Source organism: Dasypus novemcinctus, chromosome 16 (assembly GCF_030445035.2).
Source record: "Dasypus novemcinctus isolate mDasNov1 chromosome 16, mDasNov1.1.hap2, whole genome shotgun sequence".
Lineage (NCBI taxonomy): Eukaryota > Metazoa > Chordata > Mammalia > Cingulata > Dasypodidae > Dasypus > Dasypus novemcinctus.
This window is the reverse complement of record NC_080688.1, coordinates 72,072,390-72,100,016: the sequence shown is the minus strand read 5'-3', so window position 1 is coordinate 72,100,016 and position 27,627 is coordinate 72,072,390. Positions and strand designations below refer to the sequence as shown.

Sequence of the window (27,627 nt, the reverse complement as noted above, 5' to 3'; positions counted from 1 at the left end):
GATACCTCAAGAGAGGCCATCGCACTCCTGTGCAAGTGTTAGGGTAGAAGCAGGGCTCACACAGCAAGGATGGGCAGCGTTTTATGCATATAGAAAAGAGGCAGGGCCAGGTCAGCTTCACTGGTAGGCGTGGTTCGCCGTAGCCAGCAGGTCTCAATCCTTGGCGAGGTAGGCAGAGGTTCTTGATAGAGGTTCTTGTTTGTGCCTCCTGTAGCGAACCCTACCCCTCCTGGCCAGTGACAGATAAACCACGAGGGTGTGAGCAGGAAGTCATAAAACATGCCCACCTTAATCAGAATATTTACATATGCTCAGACAATAAGGGAAGGAATGTACCTGCGGTCTCCTTATCTTCCCCTTATTGAGAGTTGTATTTTATCCCACCAGGCCAGCACACCTGGTCCTCAGCACAGAATGTATTTGTGGGTCCCAGGGAAAGGCTGCAGACCATGCTAGGACTGTATCCTGCCACTGGCTGGTGGTAATCCTTGCGGCTCCTTGGCTATCCCATCACCTGGCAGTGTCCTCTCCTTTCTCTTCCTGATTCCCTTAGACTTCCTGCTTCCTGGGCCTCTCTGTGGCTTTCTCTAAATAAAGCCTCCAGTAATAGTTGAGGCCCAACTTCATTTGGTTGAGACACACTTTAACTAAAAATAACACCTTCAAGAGGTCTTATTTACCATGGTTCACACCCACAGGAATGGATTAAGATTAAGAAGGTGAGCATACCCCCTGCCCCTTACCCCCCTGCGTAATTCATCCTACCACGGGTAAGAATGAGACTTCCGAATGTATAGCTTTTTATATTCTTTTGATTTTTTTCTTATAAGGAGGTACTGGGGATTGAACCCGGGACCTCATACATGTGAAGCGGCTACTGAGCTATACCCACTCTACTCTTGATTCTTGACCATGTGAATGTATTTTCTCTAAATATAATTAGAAGAACAAAACAAAAAATTTGGTACTATAGACATTTTAAATGTATTTCAGATTGTTTAGAATATTAATCATTACATTATTAATATAAGAACCTACTAAATGCAGTTAAGAGCATACTCACAATTACCTTCCTATTAGAGCATTCTTTTTTATGTTAGTTTTGGAGCGATTAAAACACATTGCATGTTCTTAAGCATTTGAGTTGTTGAGCTGTTGAATTAAACCAGGAATTGTGCATTTACATATAGCTTGGCTGATCTTTGGTCTTTTGGAGGATGAAAGGTATATTGCTAGGAGATGGGTGTGACAGAAACAGAGAGAGGAGATTCTTTTCTGACCACAGAGACGTACAACAAATTGGCAGTGGGAGAAGGAAGTGATGGGGACAAGCTAAATTTTAAATTATTCTTAAAGTGTTTTACTCACACTAGAATTAAATTAACCTTTCAAAATGTGAATCAGATGTCAAGAAAAATCTCTGCGTTTTCGAGTTTTGTACATGCTAATGCACTTGCATTGAATCGAATAACTGTAATGAGATGAGATGATTCAGTAATTTTAATGAGCAATGTGATTGATTATAACCTTTATTTAAGAAAAAATAAAGTAATATACACATGTGTATTTACTATACTGTGGGAATAGTTCCTTTCAAAATTCTCAATGTAGTAGAGAAACTGTTCCATTGCAGAATTTACATTTGTTTATTGATAGGTGAAATTCTATGATTATTAACTTAATATCTTATGTACACTTATTAATATAATACTATTGGGAAATTATGCTACATTCTTTTTACTGTGGTGTTTTCTCTGATTGATCTAGTTTCTTCCAACTGTTGACTGAGATGCTAAAGCCATCATAATGGTTCTTAAATATTATTATTCCTTTCAACCAGGGAATGTGAAATACAGGGCATTGTAGAGAGAAAAAAAGCTATTCTGGAAAACTAAACTACTCAATCCTTATAAAGTCAGAGAGATTAAACAATTTGGAACTTGAAAAAAAAATCACATTGGAAGATAAAGTTATAAGCTCACTTAACTATTAATGATACAAATTAATCTGCAAAGAATTAAAAGCAGCTTTGTTAATGGCAGAAGACACATGCAGTTAATAAGAACATTACTTCTCATTTGGGGCTAGGTTGGCCTCTCATTCATTAATATCTATTTAAACTACAAACAGAAAGAACTCCATTTTTACCAGACTTCTTGTCGCAAGACCTGGTCTCTGAAGAGAAATATCACTGATGGAAAACCAGAAAGACTAAATAGATGTATTTGGTCTCACAGGCAGTCCATTAATTTGCTCAAATTAAATATTATCTTTAAATATTGAAAGGTTAAATGTACACTGATAATAGATTTAGACAGCCATTAAGCTGTAATTGCTTTCTAATGCAGTTACTAAAAGACATTTGACATAACATATTGAGCAGGAAGGATTAGGAACTTTTCTGTACTTCAGTTTTAACTGAGTTAAAGTTTTACTTCTGGCAGTTGTAGGAATTGGATAGCTACAATTTTTATAAGAACACATACAATTTGCATAAAATATTCAGCAGGCAGGTTGTTGAGGGAATGCATTAAGTACAGTGTATTTATGTTTAGTTTTTGCAAATCTGCAACACTGATATTATCAACTCAATTCTCTCCACCCAAATATTGTTCTATTAAATAGAAGTCAAATTTCTAAAAATGTTACCAGTTTATGATTTGTGCCCATCCAGACTGAATTACTGTGTTTTCTGCCCTGGATGTATGGATTCACTAGTGACCAAATTAATTTGGAAACTTCTCAGTCTCTTGGAGAGTTGCCTGAGTCTAGCTCAGGTAGTCAGATCAATGGCTTTCAATGGCTGGAGAGGCAGCTTTCTTTTCAGTATTCTCATTGTGTAATTTGTAGGATGAGATTTTCAACTTTTTACAGGCTCTGCTTTAAGAGTTGTGTTTCTAGGTTTAAAAAGTTATTGTTATCTCAAGAATACACACTGATTGATTTAGTCAGTCATTTGCTTCTTAAGTTCAGTGAAAGGACAAAAAAATTGGGGGAAAGGAAATGTAATGGAGTGCTAGATTCTTGAAAACATCTTTCCTTGTGAAGCATTTAAGGATAATAGAAGTATGAATGTGTGGCAGAAAAAAAAAATTGCCTGTAGTTATGATATCAAGCCAGAGGTGTTTGAATTGAATAAGGAAGAGAAAGTAACGCCCTGTTGCAGATCATTCATCAGATTTTTATATTAAGAGGCAACTTCTGCTATTTGTTTGCTAAATTGTTTTATATGCACATTTTAGTTTAATTTTCTTTATTAAACTGTGTGATTATAGAATTCAATTTGGTTCCTCAATCCTTCATTGAGGAATAAATATATGTGAAGGTCTGTTCTGGGGCTTGGTAAAAGATGTTTAAATTCCAGGTAGTATCAGGGCCATTGCATGGTGCCCCAGGAGAGGTGAGAGTTTTTAGCGAAATTCATGGTTTTGAGGGTACTTTTACAAATATATTTTTAATCCCTTTAGATCCTCAGAAGTTTGATTATTTTGGTTTTACACAGGATTTCTGTATAACAGGTATAATACAATTGCAATTTGTCTAAATTAAGGAAGACTATATTAGGCAGAATATTAAAAATATGATAAGAATTTCAAATGTCATGGGATCCAGAGGCAGAAACTACTACTTCCATTGACTATAATGTAGAAAGAATTCAGAGGGAAGTTAGTATTCAAAGTATATTCTTTATTAATTAAATTGGTAATATACTTGAATTTTTCCTCTTGCCTCAAATAGATGCTCTGTTTTCTCCACTTAACCTTATTGCACCTAAAATTAAAATAAAAAATGACATTTTAAAATTTTGAGACTATTAAACTCAGGATGTCATGGCATTCATTACCCACAAGAGCTTAAGGTATGTCTGTAATACTTTAAAGTGGAATTAGGGTTCTAGTTTCTCAATATACTATGCTGACTTTTGTTTTTCTTTTACTCATTACAGCTGTTCTATAAATCTTTTTTTTCAAAATCCCAAGCTACTTTATATATTCCTTTTGTATTTAGATAACTGTTAACCAGCTAATTATAAGCTGTCTTTAATTATGTATTTTCAAACATTTGTTCATTTATTAATACGATTTTAATGTGCTTTGGGTTTAGGCCCATCCTTCTTTCTTTCCTTCCTTCCATCTATCCATCTATCACCTCTCTCGCTCTTTCTCTTAAAATAAAATAAATGGACACATTGGATAGGAATTGAATTGGGTTTGATGTTCTCTAAGGTTCCAAAAGGCGTTTTTTAAGACTTACACGTTTGAAACAGTTTTTAAGTCCCTGATAACCTAAACATGCTTAGAGCCACTAGCTTCATCACTCCAAAAGCCTGATCATACGACTGATTTTTAAAAATTTATTTTTATTTTTTAAAGAAGCTTTAGATTATGTCAATGCTACATGAAAAAATAGAGGATGCCCATATACACCACCCCATCCCCACAATTTCCCACATTAACAACATCTTTCATTAGCGTGGTACATTTGTAACAATTGAGGAACACTTTTTGAAGTACTGTACTAGCCAAGGACCATAGTTTACATTATAATTTATACTTTGCCCTGCACAATTTTATAGGTTTTGACAAAATGTGTAATGGCCTGTATCCATCATTGCATTGTCAAGCAGGACAATTCCAATATTCCCAAAATGCCCCCTTATTGCACCTATTCTTCCCTCTCCCTCCCCTCAGAACCTCTGGTGGTGACTGCCTGTATATCAATGATACAAGTTCTTCCATTGTATTATTGAGAATAATCATGAGTCTACTTTAGTCCATAGTTACTTTCTACCCTTATGTTTGCTCATTCCTCAACCTTGAGAATTATGGGATGGTGATGCCCACCTTGTCTCTGAGAGAAGGCTTAGATCCCATGGGGCAAATGGATGGAACTGTATTGCTTGCAGTTGCAGACACTCTCTGCTTCCTGGGATCAGTGTTGTCCATCATCATCATTTTGTTAGTTGTCCTGGGAGAGTCTGATGAACTAGAGGGTAGGTGTTGGCTTCAACTCTGCTGAGATTCAGGGCTCAACTGGTATATGAACAAACCAAAGATTTAAGTCTCTGGAACATATATTTAACAAGTATAGTGCTAATTATAGGTTAAAATAAAAGGGACAGAAGAACCATATGTAGGGAAATTATAAATGAGTCTAACTCTGTTATACTGGGGAGCATGTATTCCAAAGTAAGGCCCACTGACAGGGCATCAAATCCCTGAGATTGTCTTCCTTGCATATAGTGTCTAGATGGATCTGGAGCCCTCAGGAGGCCTGCTGTTTGAGGCACTGTTTACTGTAGCAGTCAATGAGATCCTGCTGAGACATGCATGAGCGTTAACCTCCTGACATCTTTTACATCTCTTAGCCATAAAAACTTATTGGTATTTAATATTTCCCCCTTTTGGTCAAGGTTTTTTTCCAGATTCATTGTAATCAGTGCTTGGTAATAATCCCTCAGGCCAGGGAGGCTCATCCCCAGGAGTCATGTCCAATACTGAAGGGAAAGTAGTGAATTTGTATGCTGAATTTGGCTTATGGAAAAGCCACACTTGAGCAACAATGAGGCTTTCAGCAGGTAACCCTTAGGCAATAAATAATACTAGCCTAAGTTTCAATTTCACTAGAAAAGGTTCATAAGTACAGCCATCAATATGGAGGGCCTGGAGTAATGGTCTGACCTCCTTCGCTGGGCACTGCCTATGTACTCAGGGGATTCTTGCTGCTCTATTAGAGAATGATCCTACTCATTTTTAATATTTACTCATCTACTGTGTGCATGATAGACTGTAGCACATTGTAAATGTTTCTACCCAAACTGAAGGGAGAAAGTAAATATGTCAACAAAGGCAGATTTGGGACTTGACTAAAAGTTGCTACCCAAAGTTTGAAATTTTTTGCATGCTGTTCCAAAAACTATCCATGAAGTTAAAACTCAGTTCACATAGGATGGTGCCATTGTGATCCTGTGTCATTTTGTGTCCCGGGGCACCCCTTCTGTACACTTGGATGGAAAGCACAGTTGCAAAGCAATGCTCCTGGGCCTCGAAGGGCATGCTTACAGAAGTCGTGGTCACCAGTTATCCATGTTGCTCTGTCTTCTCTCCTGTTAAGTGCCATGGGAGCCTTGATTTTAAGGGTTTATTGGATTCCAGTATTGCTGCCCAAATGAAGTCAGGGTGACAAAACCTTCTCCTTTTGAGGAGAACGTTAAGTGTTGCCTTATGTGATGATGCCATTTCCATAAAAATTATCCAAATGCTTTGGTTGATGGCAAATGTGGGATTTTGATGATATTTCTGTGTTCCTCTTGTAAAATTGAGCCACGCATTTTCATGTAAGAAACTCCCACTGAGCTGCTAAATAGTGGAAATTCTTTGGGGGAAAAATACCTGCAGCAGGACTTGACAACTGTGCTTTTTCCTCCCTCTGTGGTTTGTGTTCTTAGTATGGTATACATGAGCACAGACACGAACAGCAAACAAGTGGAGCGAATACCCTGGAAGGTTTGTGCTCTACTTTAGGTGTACTCTGATTGCTTCTCTTGCTATATCTTTCATTTCTGATTTAAATACCTAATGACTCTCATCAAACAACATTTAAACTTTCTATGATATCCTGTAAGTGTTCCTTTAGATCATATTATGAGTAACAATGGATGAAATGAGCTTCAATAGGGAGGCTGCGGTTCAGTCTCAGGGGTTCTGCAGCTGTTTGTGATGACAGTGGAACACGTCAATTGAACCGCAGCCATCGCTGAGTGGCATTTTGCCCATTAAGCAATGTATAAAAACAGTATTACTGGTATGGAGTGTTTCTTTTCTGCATCGTTTTCAGGTTCAGCCTGGGCATGTCTTTGTGGCATGGTCATTTCCCTTCCTGGAGATAAAAAAAATATGCTTCTGTTACCAGGAAAATTTAGTGCTTTAGGGTGGTTATGGTAGCATGAAAGAAATTATCCAAGAAATGCCTCTTTAGTGTTTGAAAAATTGGTCACGAGTCAGCTCATTTTCTAAGATAGGTGTAAATGCTGTTCCATGGCATAAATGTCAGGATTAAGCCTAAATTATTTATACTATATTAGTGATACTTTCATTCATAAGCTACATTAAATATAACAGAAATTCAATTTATTACCACTTTCACCATTATTTTTGAGTGTGAACTAGTGTAAGCACTTTCTAGTTTCTGTAGAGAATAAAAAGTGGGCCAGAAATAGGTCCCTTACTTCAAGAAGTTTACACACTGGTTGGGGACACAGATATAAACAAATAGCAACACTAAAAGATCCAACTGGATAAAATGTTTGGAAGATATGACACTTAGAGAGCTATCAGTAAATGATTGTTGAAGTAAAGTGTATTAAAGAATTACCTTTGAATTTCAGTTGTTTGTATGTAACCGTAGACTTCCTGAAAATAGTGATTGTCATTTAATGTTTTTTAGTTTAATACTCTAGGACTTAATTTAGAATAGAATTAAGCACACAGTTTTTCCTGATTTACCAGAAAAAAGTAGAAGCTAGGAGTGTTTTGTCTGTGTGTGTATATGTGTGTGTTCTTTCTTTTAAATCTGATTTCCCTCATCTTAGTTTTTCCCAGGAAGATATATTCTGAAGTATATATTAAATAAATTGAGAAAGATAACCTAGCAGGTGTGAGGTGCAAAGTTAATCCATGTGCAGGGGAGACAGTGAAAGACACCTCAGAGCTGAAAGAGCCATAAGGAGTCAGAAGGAAGAGTCTGTGACCAGGAACTGTGGATGTTTCTCAGGAAACATGAAACTGCTGAGACTCAATATAGGTTTGAGAGACATGTGTATTGGTTAAGAGGATATGTTCTGTAGTCACACTGCCTGGAGCTTGAAGGCTGGCTCTGCCGTTCACTAGCTGTATGACCTTGGAAAAGTCACTTTACCCTTCCAAGTCTCAGTTAGCTGATCTGTAAAATGGCAAGAGTAATAGAGTCAACTTCATGGATTTGTGCAGAGTAAATAAGTTAATCTATATAGAGCCTTGATCTCAGTCTCACATACAGAAAGGACTAGAAGTGTTAACTATGATGGATTATATGAGCCATGTGGTGGAGCAAGGAAATGATTTTTGGGGCGTTTGAAAGAGTAACATATAAGAAAGATGTTTTTAGCACTGGCATTTTGGTCACATTGAAGTGGGTAGAGAATGGACATTTCATTCAGAACCGGGCAGCACTAAACATTAAACAAAGAGGTCTTTTGTTATTGTTGTTTGGATAAGCATAATAATTTTGATACAGATATTTTAGAAGGTTGGGCATCACAGATGTCCCACTCAATCCGTTTTTTATCAGAATCAATGAAAACAGATACATAAAGATTTAAGAGGAGGGGGGCATTCTTTTCTCCACAGCTGGTCATATGCCCAGTATAGTTGGCAGTAAAATGGATTCTTTGGAATGTGTCCCTAAAATCCTGTAATTTAATTTTCATTATTTATATAACACAGTCAGTATACGTGGTGCTTTACCACACAAACACACACACATACACACATAGGACCAAATTTCTGGCCTGTGTAATTTCACCAAATGAAGATGCTGTAAATGAAATATTTGTATCTCCTAAATTAACTGCAGCATGGTAGCAAACCACCACTGAGTCATATGTTCTAATCATCAAGGAGGGAACAGAGGAACGTATTATTGGAGGTGAACTAATGGGTTAGGAACTAGACTAAGTAGTGCTGAGATGGTAAAGTGGCCCATGTTATTCTAAGTATAAAATCAGTGTCTTTGAGGTGTCCAGAAAACAATTTTTAAATATTGAAGCTCAATAAAATAGCACCCTATTTGGTTGCTACTATGTAAGAGAAAACGATTAAAAGCATTCTCAAAATATGTTTTTTCTTTCTCATAGCACTTAACTTTTTTCATTTTCTACACTTTAGAAACAGATTAATAAAGAATGTTTCACTTGGTGTGTGCCTAAAAGAACATAGAACACAGGTTCTAGAAACAGCTAGGCAACTGGCTTAGAGAATTTCTGTATCTCAGCAGGTGCTTCAAGTTAAAATTTCCATAGCAGTCGCACCTTAATGAATATTATTTAGTCATGGATTCCAAGAGTTGTATCCACGTTTATTGTATTGGTCATGTTAGAAACATGCATGATTGGTTAGACTTGATGATTCTCTGGTTATAGTTCTTGATTTTTGAAAGAGTCATTTAGGCCAGGGTTACACTAATAACTAATTGCATGGGGCAGAAGGTCGTTTCACGAAGCATTTAGTAGTTTTAGATTGAGTAAAAAAGGTATTCTTGAGTTTAGCAAGAGGAGTAAGAATTGGGACAGTGTGACCTCTGGGGTCAAAACCTATTCAGTGTAGGCTAGCGTGTCACCAGGAGCAAGGATAGATTATTCTCATTCCATCCCTGGGCAAGATCCTCATGTGACAATAGAACCTGCTTACTGTACAAGTCATTTAAGTTGCTGACCTCTGCTGGAAGATGTCTGCCGAAATGAAGACGGCCACCTCGAGGCAGTGGGGCTCATCCCTGCGATTCCCTTTCAGAACTGTAAGAAAACAGTAAATAGTAAATCCATGTGTTAGTCCTTAGAATAAGCTGAGTACAATATTTCTAGCAAATAATTTCACACATATTCTACTTCAAGAAATTGGGATTCAAATCTTAGCCTAAGTGTTACATATTCACCTTTCTACGCATCACTCAGACTTGTTCAGATGACTGAGACCGAGTTAGACGTGCCTCTGAATCCACAGAAGAGAGTGTGGTTCTTGAAATGGGGCGGGTGGGCTTGGTGAGGTCACAAAACCTCTTTCAGCCCCCTTGGTTGCATAGCAAACAATGCAAGGCCCACTACCTTTGATGGGGATTTAAATGCTGGTCTGAATTGATAACACTGTGTTGATATTTTATGTCCTCATCCTTGTTTTGTATACATCACTGGGTTGTGCACAAATGGCAGTTTGTTTTCCAAAGCTGTCTGGGATGAGAGCAGCAGGTCACAAAGCAAGGATTTGTACCATTGTTTTTCAGACTCTCTGTGCCGAGTTGAATTTCTGTGGGGCAGAAATTTTCTCACAATTCTTTCAAATATTGCACCTAAAAGTTGGCCTAGGGAAACGGACTTTGGCCCAGTGGTTAGGGCGTCAGTCTACCACATGGGAGGTCTGCGGTTCAAGCCCCGGGCCTCCTTGACCTGTGTGGAGCTGGCCCATGCGCAGTGCTGATGCGCGCAGGGAGTGCCGTGCCACACAGGGGTGTCCCCCGCGTAGGGGAGCCCCACACGCAAGGAGTGCACCCATAAGGAGAGCCGCCCAGCGCGAAAGAGGGAGCAGCCTGCGCAGGAATGGCGCCGCCCACACTTCCCGTGCCGCTGACGACAACAGAAGTGGACAAAGAAACAAGACGCAGCAAAAAGACACAGAAAACAGACAACCAGGGGAGGGGAGAGGAATTAAATAAAATAAAAATAAATCTTTAAAAAAAAATAAAATAAAATAAAAGTTGGCCTAGGAAATATTACTCACTGTAAATGTCTTAGAATATTTAGGTTTAGACAAGGCTTTCTTTGGGACGCTTGCACCTGTTTTTTTTTTTTTTTTTTTTTTTTACATTCCTCTCTTAGGGAGTTTTATAATCCTTAAATTCTTCACATAGTTGGTATACATGGATACCAGTGGTCATTGTAGAGAGCTAACTCTAGAGCTATATATTGACTAGATTTACAGGTCAAAACAGCTAGAAATTTTAATAAATATTGTCAAACAAGTGGCCAGTTCAGTCTGATCCTTCAGAGTGTTTCATTGTAAATATAAGCAAGGTAATTGGTTTGACAGAAATTATATCTACAGAATAATTTATAATATTTAAAAATACATCTAATCTATGTATCTTTAAAAAATTTTTTTAAATGCATCTAGCCCTAGGCTGTAGGAATTCGGCCTTAGAATATTATTTTATGCCATCATATTTTAGAAAGGCAGTGATAACATTGACTATGAATAGTGCAACTAAACTGAAGTGCATTTTTAGATGGAAATATATAGTCTGCCTTGCTTCAGCAAATAAGGTGTTTGAAGTTTAAAAACTGTAAAAAGGTCAGATCTGAAGCAGATTGTTATAAAGCCCTGTCTGTTTTAAAGTACTAGTGACTCAACAGCTGTTGGGAATCTGTCTGGAATCAGCACGGAACTTTGGAGAATGTTTCTCCTCAGGAGCTGGAACACAATCCTTTCAGCCCACACAAGGCAGGGTCTGTGGTTTTCTTTCTCCGTTCCTTTCTTTTTCTCCATTTCTCCCCTCAACTTTCTCTGATTGATGGAAACACTTGCTGGGAGCTTTCCCTGACATTCTTTCCAAACACTGAAAGTATGAAATGTTATGGTGGTGCTATGTCTATTTTTGAAAGTAAGGCTGTTAATGTAAAGCCTGTGTTGATATATTGGGATGAATTATAATGGTGATATTATTACAGCCTTCAAAGCTGAAAATTTATTATTTTTCTCACCTCCGTTTGGTTGCTGATACTTGATCATAGGAACATGCTGTGCAGCTGGTTAATTTGGGGGGACTTCTTATTTCTAGAGTCTCAAAAGTTAGACTTCATCCTCCTTTGTACCTTCTGGCTCCCTCCTATTATTGAAAGACAAACAGTAATACAATTTATCACAATTTACCTGGCTGCTGCTTGTTTTCTAGCCACTCTCATTTTGATTATTAACATTTACACAAAACCTTATATTTGTAAACGTTGGTTCTCATTGATTTTGCAAACAGAGTGAAAAATAGGGTCATCTGTTGGAAATGCTCATCATGATTCTCAATTTGACTTTGAAAATATTTAATTCATAGTTATTCTTGTTTTCACATCTATGTTTTAAAATATAAAATGTCTTTGTATGTAGAGGTCACTTTGGATTTAGAAAGCCAATACAAATCAATAATAAACAATCTGCAGCCCTGAATTGGAACTTTTAAGTTATGGAAAAAACATTATCTGTGGATGAAATTATTTTTACAGTTCTGTTTTGCTTGCTATAGCAAAGGCTCCTTAGTGGCAGGGAACCAAGTATCCCTTCATCATTCCTGTATTCCTAAGTCCTAGCGTATTGACTGGCCCATAGACGTTATTTTAATGATCGTTCACAAATGGGTAGCTAAAAAGTGAATGAGAGAACACAGCTCTGAATTGAACAGAGAAGGTTCATTTCACTGGTACCTGTTGCTTGCCTAGAAGGTGAGAGATTTTTGTTGTAAATGGTCAAAAAATGGTACTAATACCAAGGACAGTTGTATGCATTACATACACACAATATTAATAACAGTGATTACTTAGGTGGTACCCATTCTGTGCCAGGCTCAGTTCCAAGCACATTCCACATGGGAATTATTATCTCTGCTTGGCAGATGAGGAAACCGAGGTACACATAGGCTGAGTCACTTTTCCAAAGTCGGGAATTTTAATTGGCTAAGCCAGGATTTAAACCTGATTGCTTAGTGCTAGAGTCCCTGCTTATAATCCTGACACTGTTGTCTCTCTAATAGTTTATCACATGCACAGCACGACCTAACACATGGCTGTGCATGATGCATACCTACAGGTAGGTATTTGATTTACTTCCAATGGAATTTCTCTGGAAATGCTTGAGTTCAAATACTTTTCAAAAGACACTAGCATCAGCTCTTTGCCAACATTGGCAGTTTTGCTTGCTTACACCAATCTTTTGAGTCGATTAATAGGCATGTATGTTCGTTGTTCTAAAGTGGTAACAAGTGATTAATTTCTGCCTCGTAAGGATTAAACTACTGCCTTTAGGAATTTACTAACAAAGCATCAGATTTTCTTACTACATTCTCACAGAATTTGGTTCTCATTTATGGTAGATATGCATAAAAATGCTTAATAAATAGTATCTGGCATTAAGAAACTTACAGTCAGGGAGATAAACAAACAGATAATAGAAGTAAGAATGGGAGGAAAACAAAAAGGCCTCAAAAGAGACTGTGTGGTACCTTGATATTTTACTCCTGCAAGAGACATTACGACTTAATCTCATCTAAGCCTCCTGTTGGGAGCCAGATTAGCAAAGACCTCAGGATCAGGGAAGTCTTGTTCTAGAGTGAGTTATTTAACCTCTCTGTGATTCATTTTCCTTTCCACTAAAATAGGATGGTGATAATGCTAAGCTCCCCAATATGTTATGAGGGTTCAATGAGGGAATAAACACACATGAAATACATAAAACAGTTCTCATACTTCGGAAGTGCTTAATATGTATTAGTTGTTGAAGTTGTCATTTTACAATTGAGGAAACTGAATCTCAGAAAAATTAAATTACTTACTCAAGGTTACCAAGCTCTCTAATGACAGAGCTGGGACTGGAATCTTGATACACACGAAGTAAGCACACTTAGCATATTCAACAGAATTATTGTAAAGCAAGCCTCCTCTTGACAAGTAATAATACATATTCTCTGCATTTACTTTGGATCCTGAATATATTCTGAACTTTTTGCTGTCCCTCATTTTTTCTTCAGGGGAATATATATTGGGCTGATTTAGTTTTTAGTGGTTATATGCCAGCATTTTGAGAAGGAAAAAAGAAACTTACTACTTTTTTTTTCCCATATAGAATCCAAATTTCAAATGTATTAATTGTGTTGAATGCCATGGCAACATACATATCTGTTTTTCAGTTCATGGAAGGTATTTTGGGAATTATTGGCTCATGCATGCCTGAGTGTTTTCGTCTTTCAGCTATAGAAATACACTATGTATCCTCTTCATTTTGTGTTTGTGCTTCTATTCAAGATGAGAATAAAAGCAGTTAGTTTCTGGGTTGTAATATTCTTCAGTGAACGGTGGCTTTCTAAAACAGTCACACCTTGACTGAAATGAAAACTCTGCCGTATCATAAAAGATATTCTAATTACTGTATCTAGTTAAAGGGAGAATAAATTACTGGGAGATTATTTTAAGTGCCTTAAAATATAATAAAAAAGAATAATGGACGTTGAACAGCTTGACAAGTTTGATAAATGCAGAGTATGGCTGATTTCTGCTGCTTTCTAATGGAAAAGAAGAGCATTTTGCTTTCATAGTGTACTGTCAAAGGAAATTTTTGTTGGGGAAGATATGGGGAAACCTTATCTTTGTTGAGCACTTACCCTGTACTAGACTTGAGACAGGGCAGAACTCTATCTCCCTTGATCTCCTTTAATCCTTCCCACAACCTCATAGATAACATTATTCCCATTTCACATCTGAGAACAAGGAGGCTCAGTGAATTTAAATAACTTGCCCAAAGGTACAGAGCTGCTAAGTAGGATCTGGTGTGCAAACCTGCCTGGTCTGACATGAGAACCCCACACCTTTTGTCTTTATTACCTTGTTGCCATTGTTACAGAGATGCTAATTTCAGTCTCTTTAATTTGGAATGGGTGTGTCCACCAGAGTTTAGCTTTGAGCCTCTGTAAAATGGTAACGGTAAGGTCACTGTGAGCATGACACATCCCACAGCAAATAGGGAGTGATGGGGAGATTTTAAGTCCCACCAGCTGACAAATGGTGTTTCCAGCTGACCATAATTTAAGAGTTCTAGGTTATGCTTAAGTCTTTAAGCCTTTAAATTCAAAATTATGTCTATTGAGCTTCTCTCAGATGTATTTTACAGATTAAAATGGTGATGAGAGTTGCTAAAAGTATAATGGATTTTCCTTTGGGTTTGTCTTCATAAATGTATAAAATTTTATTAATTAGTGTGATATTATTGCAATGCTGTTGTGACAGATTGTGTCTCCATGAGTGTGTGTGTGCATGTGTGTCATTGCTCTGTCTGTAGGAGGGTAAAACTGTAGAGTTGGAAAATCAGATCGGAAGCAAGTATCCTTTTGTTTTTGGATTATGTTGCTTCTATAAAAGAATGTTATTACTAGAAAAGTATTCCATGAATTTTTTTATTCATGTAGTAAATATGAAACATATCTTCTTGGTTGACTACCATAATTATTTCTATCTCTTTTACAAAACATATCGGATGCCAGTTTGCAGATTCTTTTTCTTAAATCTGCAGTTGAAGTTCAAGAAATAGTCTTTCCAAATACATGATACAGAGATTCTATTACTGCATCCCCCTGCTACTATGAGGAAATCTGTTTGCTAAGTAAGAGTCAAGCATGTTAAGTTTTCAGACTCTACTGAGGTATTTGACTCTATTCCTATTCAGCATTGATGGCACTAGAGTAATTTTACTCATGGAAACTCAGAAATGAAGAAAGTCTTTATTTCCATTTTCACCGACTTTTAATATACCTTCCTTAAATTTTTTTTTTCAAATAAGGAATAATGTAAAATCGTATATACCAGTGCTCAAATTTTAAAACTTCATTGCATACACTTATGTGACATGCACAACTGACATGCAGTTACTGGACTTCTTACCCCTTCCCTCATCCCTAGGCAAAACATCTCACAGGACCTCTTATAATCAAAACAGTTACCCAGTCATATTCAATGTTCTTTTGTTGGTGTTGTGGTAGTAAATATAAACACAGGGTAATGGTGGTCTTAGTCTTTCTTGGTCAAATGTAGGTGGAAAAGTATGTGAGCCTTATAACCTACTGGTTTTTCTAAGGATGTTAAATAATGCTGTCTTCTCTAGTCCTTTGACATGTTGAATCAGCTGAGGGGATGAATAAGAAGAGCAGGGATGAATGAGATTTGATAATCAGCAATGAACATGTCATGACCCATCTTGATCCAATAAACACATGACTGTTTCACAATTATTTTATAATTAAGGATCCTCTTAGTTTTATAGCAAAGGTACTCATAGATAAACTTGTCTTTCGTAATCTTTTATAACTATATTTTAATGTAAATTATGTAACTCCTTACTCTGAAAGATTCACTTTTTTTTTTTTTTAAAGGAGATACCAGATATTGAACCCAGGCTCTCCTACATGGGAAACAGGCGCTCAACTGCTGAGCTACCTCTGCTCCCCAAGTTTCACTTTTATAACTGACTTTTATTCAAGAAATTGTGTTTAGAATGTGTATGCATCAGAAATTAAAGGACAGATTTGCAATGGGGCCAGCTTCTTATGTTGTAGCATGAAAGTTATTTTTATTAATCAAGAAAAGACAATGTTGAGCGTTTTCATTCCAGATGCAGTATAAGAAAACTTTACCATATGAAGAGTCCTTACAGATCTCTGTGTTTTTAAGTGATTCGTGACATGCCACATCAAAATAATCATGCTTTTCTAATTTGTAGTGATTTTGATCCAATTAGTCAAAAGTAGATAACATGAGTAGTTTAAAAAAGCAATCCTTCTAAAATTGTGATTATTGCCTTAAAAATGCAATTTGCAGTGTAATATGCAATATAAAGGTTAAACAATATTAAGGATAATAATGGGTATAATGAAATAGTGCAAAGAGCACCTGAGAGGAACTTCTCTCTTTCTTTATAGTTGTGCAAGGCCATGTGGGATCTTTGAATTGCCGTTGTTGCTCACAGGGTAGCATGTTCTAATTCAGTGGTCTTCACGTAGCAGATCATGGAATTCCCCATGTGAAACAGGTGGGTTTTTACTCATACACACACACCACAATTCCTTCAACAATGGCGGAGATCTTATTCTTCAAATATTTTCTTCATTTTTCCATATTACATTTTCCTGTTAAGTGAAATAATTTGAACAAAATGAATGTGGGACATTTTTAATCTTTCAAAGGAAGAGTCAATGATTGAATTTTTGAGGAGGAAGGCGTGAATGAAGTCCTGCGGACAGAGAAGAAATCTTGAAGGATGGAAAACACTGGCTTATTGATAAAATAGATGCTTGTGAAAGAGAAATTGTGTTCTTTGCTTTCTCAGTTGTGAGATTTTAAAAAATGTCTTAGTCTTTAATGCTTGTGGAATAGGAACATATTTATTTCTTTATATCTCTTCCTGCCTGTATGAAGAATAGTAAACTCTTACGCAAGTTATTTCTTTAACTTGTTCCAAAACAGTAGAAAATATGGCTAACTCTTAATTAGGCAAACTGGGACAATGGTACCAAACTATACAAAATGCCAAAAAAAAAAAAAAAAATCAATTTCATAGCATGGTACTAAAGACCTACAAATAGCTAAAGATGTTTGTAAGCATTCAAAATAGATGTCATCAATTTCATGTGTTAAAGTTAATTTTATTGGACAGGCATTGAGTATCCATTTACTTTTTTTTTTTAAAGATTTTATTTAATTAATTTATCCCTCCCCCCATCCCCCTACCTCGTTGTTTGCACTGGCTGTCTGCTCTGTTTGCCTTCTTTTTAGGAGGCACTGTAAACTGAACCTGAGACCTTCCATCTGGGAGGGAGGTACCCAGTCACTTGAGCCACCTCTGTTCCCTGACTGTTGTGTCTTTCATTGTGTTTCCTTGTTGTGTCTCTTCTTTGTATCATCTCACTGCGTAACTCGCTGTACCAGTCCATCGCATCATCTCACCTTCTTTAGGAGGCACTGAGAACTGAACCCAGGACCTCCTGTAGTAGGTGGTTGCCTATCTGCTTGAGTCAAATTTGCTTCCCTCCATTTACTCTTATTTTAAATAAAATATCATAATTATTGAGTGATAGAATTTATCTATCTTTTGCATTTGAGATGTTCTCTTTGTTTTGGAGATTCTACAGATTTACTGTGATATGTCTACACTGTTTTAAAATTTATTTTGCTTCTTTGCAGTGTTGATTTTACATCTTTCAGCATGTCTGAAAACTTCTCAACTGTTGCTTTTGCATATTGGCTCTTTGTTTTCTTTATATTTCCTTTCTAGAATTCTTAATAGAAGGTTTTTAGAGGTTTTTGTTGTATACTATGTCCCTTCATATCTATTATATATTTATTTTACCTTTTTTTAACCTCTTTTCTCATCCACTAGAATATAAGTTCATTAGGAACAAAGTCTTTGTCTGTTTTGTTCAGTAATATATGCCAATTGTTTAAAAAAGTGACTTGCTCAGAATGGACGTACAGTGGAAAACAGAAGAATTTGTTGAATGAATAAATGAGTGGATAATTTCTTCAGATCTCTTTTTCAGCTAAAATTATTTTTCATTGTGTCTAATATGCTGTTTAACCCAAGTTTTGTGTTCCTGATTTAAATAGCTATATTTTTCATTTCTCGATGTTCTATTTGGTTCCATTTCAAGCTTGCCCTTTCATTGTATTTTATATCCTTTATTTTATCTTTGAACATTTTAAAGATAGTTATATTTTTAGTCTCTTTCAAATTATTCTATTTGTCAACATCATGGGGGCGCTAATCCTTCTTCGTGTGTCTGGTGACTCTTCCACAGTGTATTGCTTTGCATGTGTTTCTAATTTTTGATTGTGAACTCATCTTCATTTGGGGTGTTTGTTTTCGGTGGAAGTGCTGTGTGCCTTGGGTTATGGGAGACTTCTTATGAAGTGATTTTATGTTAGATTCTGCCAGTTTGTCCAGAAGTGTCATTGGTCTGGGATGTTTTTACATTAGTTTTATGGCTTGGGTTTCTGAAACTATGTGGCTAGTATAAATTCAGATTCTGCAACTGCACATGGAAAAGGTTTGGAGGTTTCATTACTCATAGCCAACTTTTTTCTTTGCTCACCAAAGCCCTTGCCAGATCCCTCATTCCTTGCCGGTTCCCTGAACTAATAACAAAGAGTCAGTAGCCTTTCCAGACCCCTGACTCTGTGCAGGGGTCCTAGACTCGTCCCTCTGTGGGCACTAAAACTCTAGCCACTCTCCCTTAGGGCCTATAGCCCTGCTAATGTTTCCAGTTATGTGTTTTCCACTCTGTCTGTGAATCCCCTCTGGGCATTTCATTTATTTTGAGTTTGGCTATGTATTAAACTTTTCCCCCTCAATATTATTATATTTTATCCAAGATTTTTATGTGGGTGAGGATTTTTTTTTTTTTTTGTTTTGAGGGGGAGTGATGTTAGCTTTGGACCACCATATTTTTAAAACTAGAAATATCCTCTCATTTCTAAGTTCAATTATTATGTGGAAATTCGTTTTCTTTTTCTGAGTGAAATGGGCTCCTGAACCTAGTGGGTTTGTCAGAAAAACTGAGCCTTCATTCCTTTATTTTAGTCTATGAAATATTCTTTCAGGTTTCTTAGAGATATTACCATCTGGAGAAGATACAGAAAACTGTTTTTTGTCCATTTTAGTATCTACTGTTTGTTGAACAGTCACTATGTAGATATCCTTAACTGTGCTCTGTTGCTTCGCTTTGAATTTAGCCTTCAGGGTATGATACTGGTATTTTGGTAGGGAGACTTGCACTAAAAGTTCTCGATCCCAGGAAATTTCTCAGTCCTTGGTGAACCAGGACAGTTGGTCACCCCAACATTGGGTCCCTTCCAGAAACTGAAGACATTCTTTAAATACTTTCATACTATATAATCCCCTTCTCTGGCCCCAACCTATGGTGTTATAGTCAGACTTCATTTTTAGAATGTATTTTAAATATATTCAAATATTAAAGAAATATATAATACTCTATTAAAAAATATGACCTGGATAGGATCATAGTCCTATGGGAGAGGGGAAAAAATATACTCAACCGTTGAGAAGGTTTAGGAGCATCATCAAAACTTATTTTACTTAGGTGATTTTTCGCAGGGGACTAATGGATTATACTTTTAGAGCTACATTCAATATTATGTGGCTGGGCAGAGAAATCCTCAAGAATGCATTTCACATTGATTTTATTGTAGACATCTGTGAGGCAAAGCAGAGGCAAATGATAGCATACTCATTTACCAGTAATGCAAATCAAATGAGCTAATGGCAACAAAATCACTCCTGATACCTTTTCCCATTTTTCTCTTGATTTGAACTAAACACATATGTATGCACTCAAAATCCAGACTAGCAAATGAGGATCCACTGTCAGGATAAACATTTACCTGGGTAACTCACCATATACTGTGGGAGCAGTGGAATCTCTTGGGTTAAAAATCTCTTCAACTCTCCCAGCTGATAGCTCCTATAGCAGTCTGGAAAGTGAAATGTAGTTGGTTACTGGAAAGGACCTCTTCTTCATTAACCTGCCTGTGATGGACAAAATGCCCACAAACCCCCCTCCACAAGCAGTTTCTGAACTACAAAAAAAGTTTTAAAATTAAAACTCCTTGTCCACTGCATCTGATGTGGAGATGTACTCCTCAACACATGAATTAATACATGCAAGCATGCATATACATCCACAAAAACATACCTGTGTACACATACAGGCACACGCACACATTTTAAAATCTATTTTATGGAAATAAAAATCTCCTATTATTAACAGTGAATGATTCATAAAGTTAGGCAAAAGGGGAAGGAAACAGTTGAAAAAGGAATGAGGTACAGAGGCCAGACTGCGAGGACACTTGTTTTCAGTTTTTGTAAGTACTGGTACCATAATATTTTGTTTTTTCTTAAAAACTTTCAAGTGAAAAACTGGAAATACTTTTAATATGATGGGAGACACAAAAAAGCATGTTCTTTGTCCAGATTTTTCCAGTGGTACCAGCAATAAAACTTAAGAGATAGATTGCCCAGTATTTTTTTAAAAAACTATTTCTTTATTGTTGATATCCTCAGTCTCTGGAACTCTGGTCATGTGGTAATTCCAGTAATATGACTTGAAGATGACATTCTTTCATAATGCCTTATATAATGGAGCAGCATTCTAATAACTAAATTTCATATATTCTGATACTTGTTTCTGAATGATTCTTTGTGCTGATTGCAGTATGCTTTTGCAAGGTCACTAGTTTTTAAAAGTCCTTTCCTTTTAAGTTTAGGGTAGCACTAGATTGCTGTGGTTATATTAACCATACTTCTCTTTGTAGATTTCTTCTTATAGAACTATGAATTTAATGGCCCGAAACTGAAAAAGAAACTTTAAGAGCTCTTACTCCTCTCTCCTGCCTTCCCTCCCACTGCTTCTGATGTTAAATACCAACACATCTTTGAAATATTGGAGGAATTGATTTCCTAGAACTTTTCAGAGTAACACTTTTTTTTCCCCTGTACTTCATGGTAGAAAAAATTGACTTGTTAATAGTTTCAATGTTCATTGAGGTCCTTGAAGATCATGATATGAAAGTATTGACTATTTACAATTGAGTGTTCTATAATTTTTGGAGGTGTAGGGACTACTTGAAACATGAATAATGGAAAAAATAATAGAACTTTAGTTATTTTACATTGGGGCCAGATTGCTAAAAAGTGTGAAGTACAGTTTGATGTAAAATATATCTAAGACTGAGAAAGTAGAAACACATTTTTTTAAAAATTAGAGCTTCACTAAGATCCTTTTATGGTTTTACTGGTTTGTTCTCATTTGTCATGGACCATTCCCACATGCAAAATATTACTTTCTTGAAATTGCTATAGATTCTTCTATCAAGACCAGGTGCACGTTGCTTTATAGCCATTTTACTTATGATTTTTAATGCTGAAACTTGTAGAATGCCTTGAACTGATAATTTAACTCTCTACCTGCTAATTGGACCAAGATGCTACTTTGTATTTTTATTTCTTTTCTATTTCACATTTTATTTTTGCTTCAATTAGTGTATGCCTACAGCAAAAGGGAAATGATTTTGCTGTCTGTTTTAGGATTTGCCTGCAAGAAAAAATATTTTATTGCTACTTTTCTCAGTTGATCTAATAGGATTCACAGACAATGAAACGACTAAGAAAACTAATTTTTAAGGCTAGGTAGTATTATGACTTTTTCCCTTCCTTATAATAATCAGAAAAAAATTTGTACCAATTTTATTTCTAATATGGCAGTGTTGAACATTTGTACCTCTGTATTTTCCTTCCCTTTTCTACTGCTTATACCTTAACTAAAACAAGAATGGCTGCTATAATTATTTTTTCCTGCTTAGTGCAAAATCTGAATTCCTCAGACTGCTAAAATTTTCCCACCTTCCTGATTTTCAGCAGAACCTTATATCCTCATACACTAGGATTACCGGTAAGAGCTTGCTAACTCAGGACTCAACACCATTAGAGATTGCACTGAAGTTAAAAAATAAAAAATGAAAAACAGAGAGCACACCAGTCTTGAAATGCCTTATGTTGATACTCTTCTTAGCTGTTTCCTAGGAACACAATTTTCATGATTTGTGGTGTCATTAGCCAGACTGTGTTAGCCTTGGTGAAGTCCCTTTCTGGGCAGTTGTGAAAGAGTCCCGGGAAAGGAACCAGAACCTTCGTTTTCTCATCTGTGTTTTGATGAGAATGTCTCCTACCTTTGCTCTAAGAGGGGGTGAGACACACTGGACAGGCATATAGTAGGTGCTCTCTGTTGTTTTTTTTTTTTCTTTTCCCCACCCTCTATTGTGTACAAAGAGCAGAAGAGTTGTTGGGAAGGAAATAAGGCAACTTCTAGTAAGTTCTTCCTTCTACGTTCTGTGTCTTGCTCTGTCAAAGAGTGAAGAAGTCTGGGTGGAATTCTAGTGGTCAGAAATCTAAGCTCCCTCTTCCTGTGAGTGAGGAGCCTCTGACCAGGGAGTGGAGGGGCCCAGAGCATTGCATTGTTAATTCTACTGAACCTTCTACACTGCCACTTCCTCAGTTGTGTGTCCTTGCCTCAGAAAAGCAGTCACAGTCAGTCCCCTTACTCTGCTTTATTTTTCTTCCTGGCACTTCTCTATCTGGCCTATTTCTGTATTTGTTTGTTGTGTATCTCTGCCCCCTTCTCCCTCACTCCCCATGTAAGTTCCAGGAAGGTGGAGTTGGATACTCAGTAAATATTTTGTTGAAAGGAAGAACAAAGAAATGAAGGAAGGAGAGATGAGACATTGAGAAGTGGAGGAGATCAAGGAAGAAAGAATGATGGTGATGAAAAGAGTTATACCTTATTTGGAATATCAGAAAAGTATTAATACTGAAGGAATTTTATGAGTAGGTATAATTTTTAAAATTATACTTGTCCTGCTGTTTTGTATATTGTAAGGAACCTAACTAAACTTTGCTACATGGAAATTCATAGCTACAGTTTTGCTAAATGTTTCCTTGTGAACAAGTAAGTAAGGGTTGGAGAAGGGCTAGGAAACTTACCTTTGAAGAGACTTTCTGAGGAATTTCCAGTCCAGCCTTGCAGCTCTTGGGGGCTGAGGCTGCAAGGTGATATTGAGAGCAGCTGGAGAGTCTATAATGGGGTCCAGCTGTGTACCCAGAAAACCCACCCTCTTAGGATCTCTTTAACCGGGTAGACCCCTGCCCTCTCTGGTTTCCTCTGGGCTTTATGGGTCCCTGTGGTCTGTTGCATTGATCTTGCATTTTCAGGTTTTATAGCAATTCTAAACATGTGAGGGTACATATTTGCTCTTTGATGTGCCCTTTGATAGAAGCCAGAGTGCTTTACCTGCACCTGTATTTAATAATGATGGGGGTCCCAGGCCCTGCAGCAGTGTGTTCCCCGGGTGCACTCGTTTAGTGTGCAGCTTTTATTAGGGCTGTTGATGGACAGGCTTTCATCAGGGGTGTTTCTTGTCTTATTTTTGAAAATCAAGAATATTAAATATAGTCAGACATATAGTCCTGCTGGAGTTGTTTTTGTTTTTAAGATTTCTTCTTGTTCACTTGTACCACTTGATGGTGAGGATGGCATGAGTGCATAAGGGGGCAAAAAATAGCAAGACATATCATGCCTGTTATTATAGTGTTTGTAATTTCTTGTATTTATTTCCATATTTTTCTGTATCCCTCTAAGAAGGCAGTTATCGTATGCCCATTTTACAGACAGGAGAGTTAAGGCACATAAATGCTGGAGACATGCTCGCTGGTTAGTGTGGATGGAACCTAAATTGGAGCTCCAGTGTTTTGATTTGCATACCACAGAACTCTTACAACTAGAAGTGTGAGAAGTGACATGGGTGTCCTGGCACTTCTGTAGACTCTTTGAAGGGGACAGAGGGCTTGTCTTTTCAGAGTACATCAAGGGGATCATAGAACCTTAGGATTTGAAGGCATTTAGTGGGACCAGGAATTGCCCCTTCTACAAGCTTCCAATGTGCTTGACCAGCTGTACTTGAAACTCCCCATTGTTTGTATTCGACATATATCCAACTAATACAAGAACTGGACAAATCTTCATCTCCTTATGCCCAAGAGTATTTATCAGAGGTGGTCACATTATGGCTTTATCTTCCTGTGGTGTTTTTTCAGCTCTTCGTGGCCACCAGCCCTCCAAAAGAAATACATTCCGTGTGTTCTTAATTGAATTTGGTATGGACTGGAGTGGAACAGCAGCTGCGGGTCCCCTGACACCACCCTTTAGAAGCTGATATAGATTGAGCAGAGGGTACCTGATAAGATGATGAAGTGATAATGATGATGGTGAACTCTGTAATACATTTTTTATCACATGATCACAATTAACATTTGTTTATTTTTTTAAGATTTATTTCTTTCTCCCTCCTATGTTGTTTCACTGCCTGCTCTCTGCGTCTGTTCATTGTGCGCTTGTCTTCTTTTTGGGAGGCACTGGGGAACCAAACCAGGGATCTCACGTGTGGGAGGGAGGTGCCCAATGGCTTGAGCCACCTCTGCTCCCACTTGTTGTGTCTCCCTTTGTGTTTCCTTGTGGTTATTCTTTATTGCATCATCTCATTGCGTCAGCTTGCTGTCTTGCTTATCCTCTTTAGGAGGCACTGGGATCTGAACCCAGGACTCCCATGTGGTAGGCATGCACCCAACTGTTTGAGCAACATCTGCCTCCTGACAGTCATTTATTGATGACTCACTTCATGCAGTAAAAGATGGGTGTTTTCTTGTTTTAAAAAAATATTTTTTATTAGAGAAGTTATGTGTTTATAGGGAAAATCATGCAGAAAATACAGAATTTCCCAAACCTCCTTCAGACAGTTTTCCCTGTTTTTTTTTTAAAGATTTATTTATTTATTTAATTCCCCCCCTCCCCCGGTTGTCTGTTCTCTGTGTCCATTTGCTGTGTCTTGTTTCTTTGTCCGCTTGCTTCTGTTGTCGTCAGCGGCACGGGAAGTGTGGGCGGCGCCATTCCTGGGCAGGCTGCACTTTCTTTCGCACTGGGCGGCTCTCCTCACGTGCGCACTCCTTGTGCGTGGGGCTCCCCTACGCGAGGGGACACCCCTGCGTGGCAGGGCACTCCTTGCGCGCATCAGCATTGCGCGTGGGCCAGCTCCACACGGGTCAAGGCAGCCCGGGGTTTGAACCGCGGACCTCCCATGTGGTAGACGGACGCCCTAACCACTGGGCCAAGTCTGTTTCCCACAGACAGTTTTCCCTGTTATGAACCCTTTGTGTTAGTGTGGTATTTTATTTCAATTGATGACACAATATTATTATAATTATACTATTACTATAGTCCATAATTGACATCAGGCTTTACTGTTTGAATTGTACAGTCTTATTTTTTAAAAAATTATTCTATAACACTTATACAACCTAAAATTTCCCCTTTTATTTAAATGTATAATTTCAATATAATGTATTCAAATATATAATTTAGTGCTGTTAATACATTCACAATGTTGTGATACCATCACCACCATCTATTACCAAAACTTTTCCATAGGTGATTCCTTTTAGAAAATACCACTGTGAGCCTAAGGTATGAAGACCTTATTTGGCTAAAAGCAATCCACTTCTCTGAGATTACTCTGATTTACTTTCTTATTTGTTTGAATTCATTAATGGGAGTAAATCCAACTTTGAAGTCATTATTGGAGGCAATCCCCAACTATTAAGTGCTATAAAAATGTGGCATAATTACATCCTATGTAAGTGTAATATTTTGACAGTTGCCTTTATTTTTAATCTGAGAATTGGAATAAAAAATTATTTTCTAAACAGATATGCCAGATTAAATTCTATATGTTTAGGTATATTATTGGTTGGTCATGGTTGACACTTATCAGACTAAGCAAACTGTGTTTCTGTTACTTGTCTCAAAAAGATTTTATTCTAAAACATTGTGGTATTCCATACTAAATCTTGGAAAGTGGAACTCATCCTGGTACAATTTTTATAAATTTATAGTTTTTCCAGGCTTTCTTGAAATCTTGAGCCATACTATGTGGTCTGGAGTCATTTGCATGACAGATGTGAGAACACAGACACCATTGATTAATTTGTTAATTATTGATAACATTTATCAAGTTGTTTACTATTAACCTCCAATACATATTACTCACAAAGTAGTAGCTGGCCATATTCGAAAAATTATCCTAGTATTTTCATGCATTATATATATTTGTATTTCCACCTACATATATCAATCAAAACTGTGACTTTGAAAGTATTCCATTTTGCTACATTTGTTGAGACTCATAAACTACCTCATTAATTGCTCCCTCATCCTTCATCTTCTACCCATTTAATCCTTTCTCTGTGCCAGTCACAGTGCTAAATGCTGGGAAAGCAGAGATTAATAAGACACAGTCCCTGCCCTCTAGGCTGGATGCAAATACTTATTATCCAGCATGATGAGTGTTCTAAGAGATGCATGCAGAAGGTGGGCTGCTAGTCCAGAAAATGCCTACCTCTGCCTCAAGGATGCAGGTCAGAAGAGCTCACTAGGGAGTATCATTTGCAGTCTAGCAGCAGTTTCCTTGAATGTCTGTTTCAAGACTACCCTTCCCTACATCTTTTGTGTGTATTAGTTGTAAGTTCTTCAAGCTTCTGTCAAAAGTGTTTGCTGTTAATTTCGAACACTGTTTTTCATGTGAGTATTTTTTTAACAGTGGTTATCTTTTTTATTTCATTTCAGTTCCCTCCTGACTTTCAAATACTTTTAAAAAATATTTTTATCCATATCTAATTTTTGCACCTTTTAAAAAACTTTCCAAGTAGTCACCTCTTGACCCTCTTAACTATTTCCCCCCCTCCCAGGGCCACCTCCCTTCTTTAGAGCCCCCGCATAATGCTATTCCTTTTCAGTCCAGCCATCTGCCTGTTTTAGCCTCTTCTTCACTCTCTCAGTTTCTTCTATATAGATTTCCCCATATGTCTACTTCTTCCTTTATCCACAAGTCCAGACACTCCTCCATAGCTTTCTTACCACTCCATCCTGGTGTCCCGTCTGTTCATAAATAACTCTTTCATCCGCTTTGGCTTCCCAACCCCCACTCGTTCTAAAAAAGAGTGTGCAAATAAACCTAAAGTGCATGGAGCCAAGATTTACAGCATAGTTTTGATTCAGAATAGACTTTCTCCTTCCCATCACTGGTTTAATTCCCTAATTCTTCATTGCTTGCCTCTTTTGTACACATCACCATGATTTCTGCTCAATTTTTGTATTGTACTGGATATAAAATAATGCAATATCTTCATGACAAAGTTTTTGCTTCTTACTGGCAGACCATTTTGTGCTACCAATTACTCAATCTTTCTCTGCTGCCTAGTGGTTGCTATTCTTGGAGTAGGCACGTTTGAACCTTTTGTTCTTCAGAAATTAACGTAATATGTCTGTAACAGCAGTCTCCCTCCCTGGGTGCTTGGCAACCTGAAATTCTGTGGATATGTTCTTTTGTAAGTCTGCGTTCTAGATTATGTGCCACAAAAGGAGTATCACAGAATAGCCTGCAGAAATGGC

At 37.2% G+C, this 27,627-nt stretch overlaps 1 protein-coding gene and 1 long non-coding RNA gene across 15 annotated transcripts in view; one reads left to right on the top strand and one right to left on the bottom strand.

Moving 5' to 3' along the window:
* TCF4 (transcription factor 4) overlaps window positions 1-27,627 on the top strand; it is a 348,268-nt gene that overhangs the window by 29,230 nt on the left and 291,411 nt on the right. The gene's annotated exons all lie outside the window — the stretch shown is intronic.
* LOC131273692 (uncharacterized) lies at window positions 6,802-10,340 on the bottom strand. Its single transcript, XR_009180970.2, has 3 exons — window positions 9,691-10,340; window positions 9,472-9,550; window positions 6,802-6,879 (listed from the first exon to the last, which is right to left on the bottom strand). It is a non-coding gene; the product is annotated as an uncharacterized lncRNA (long non-coding RNA).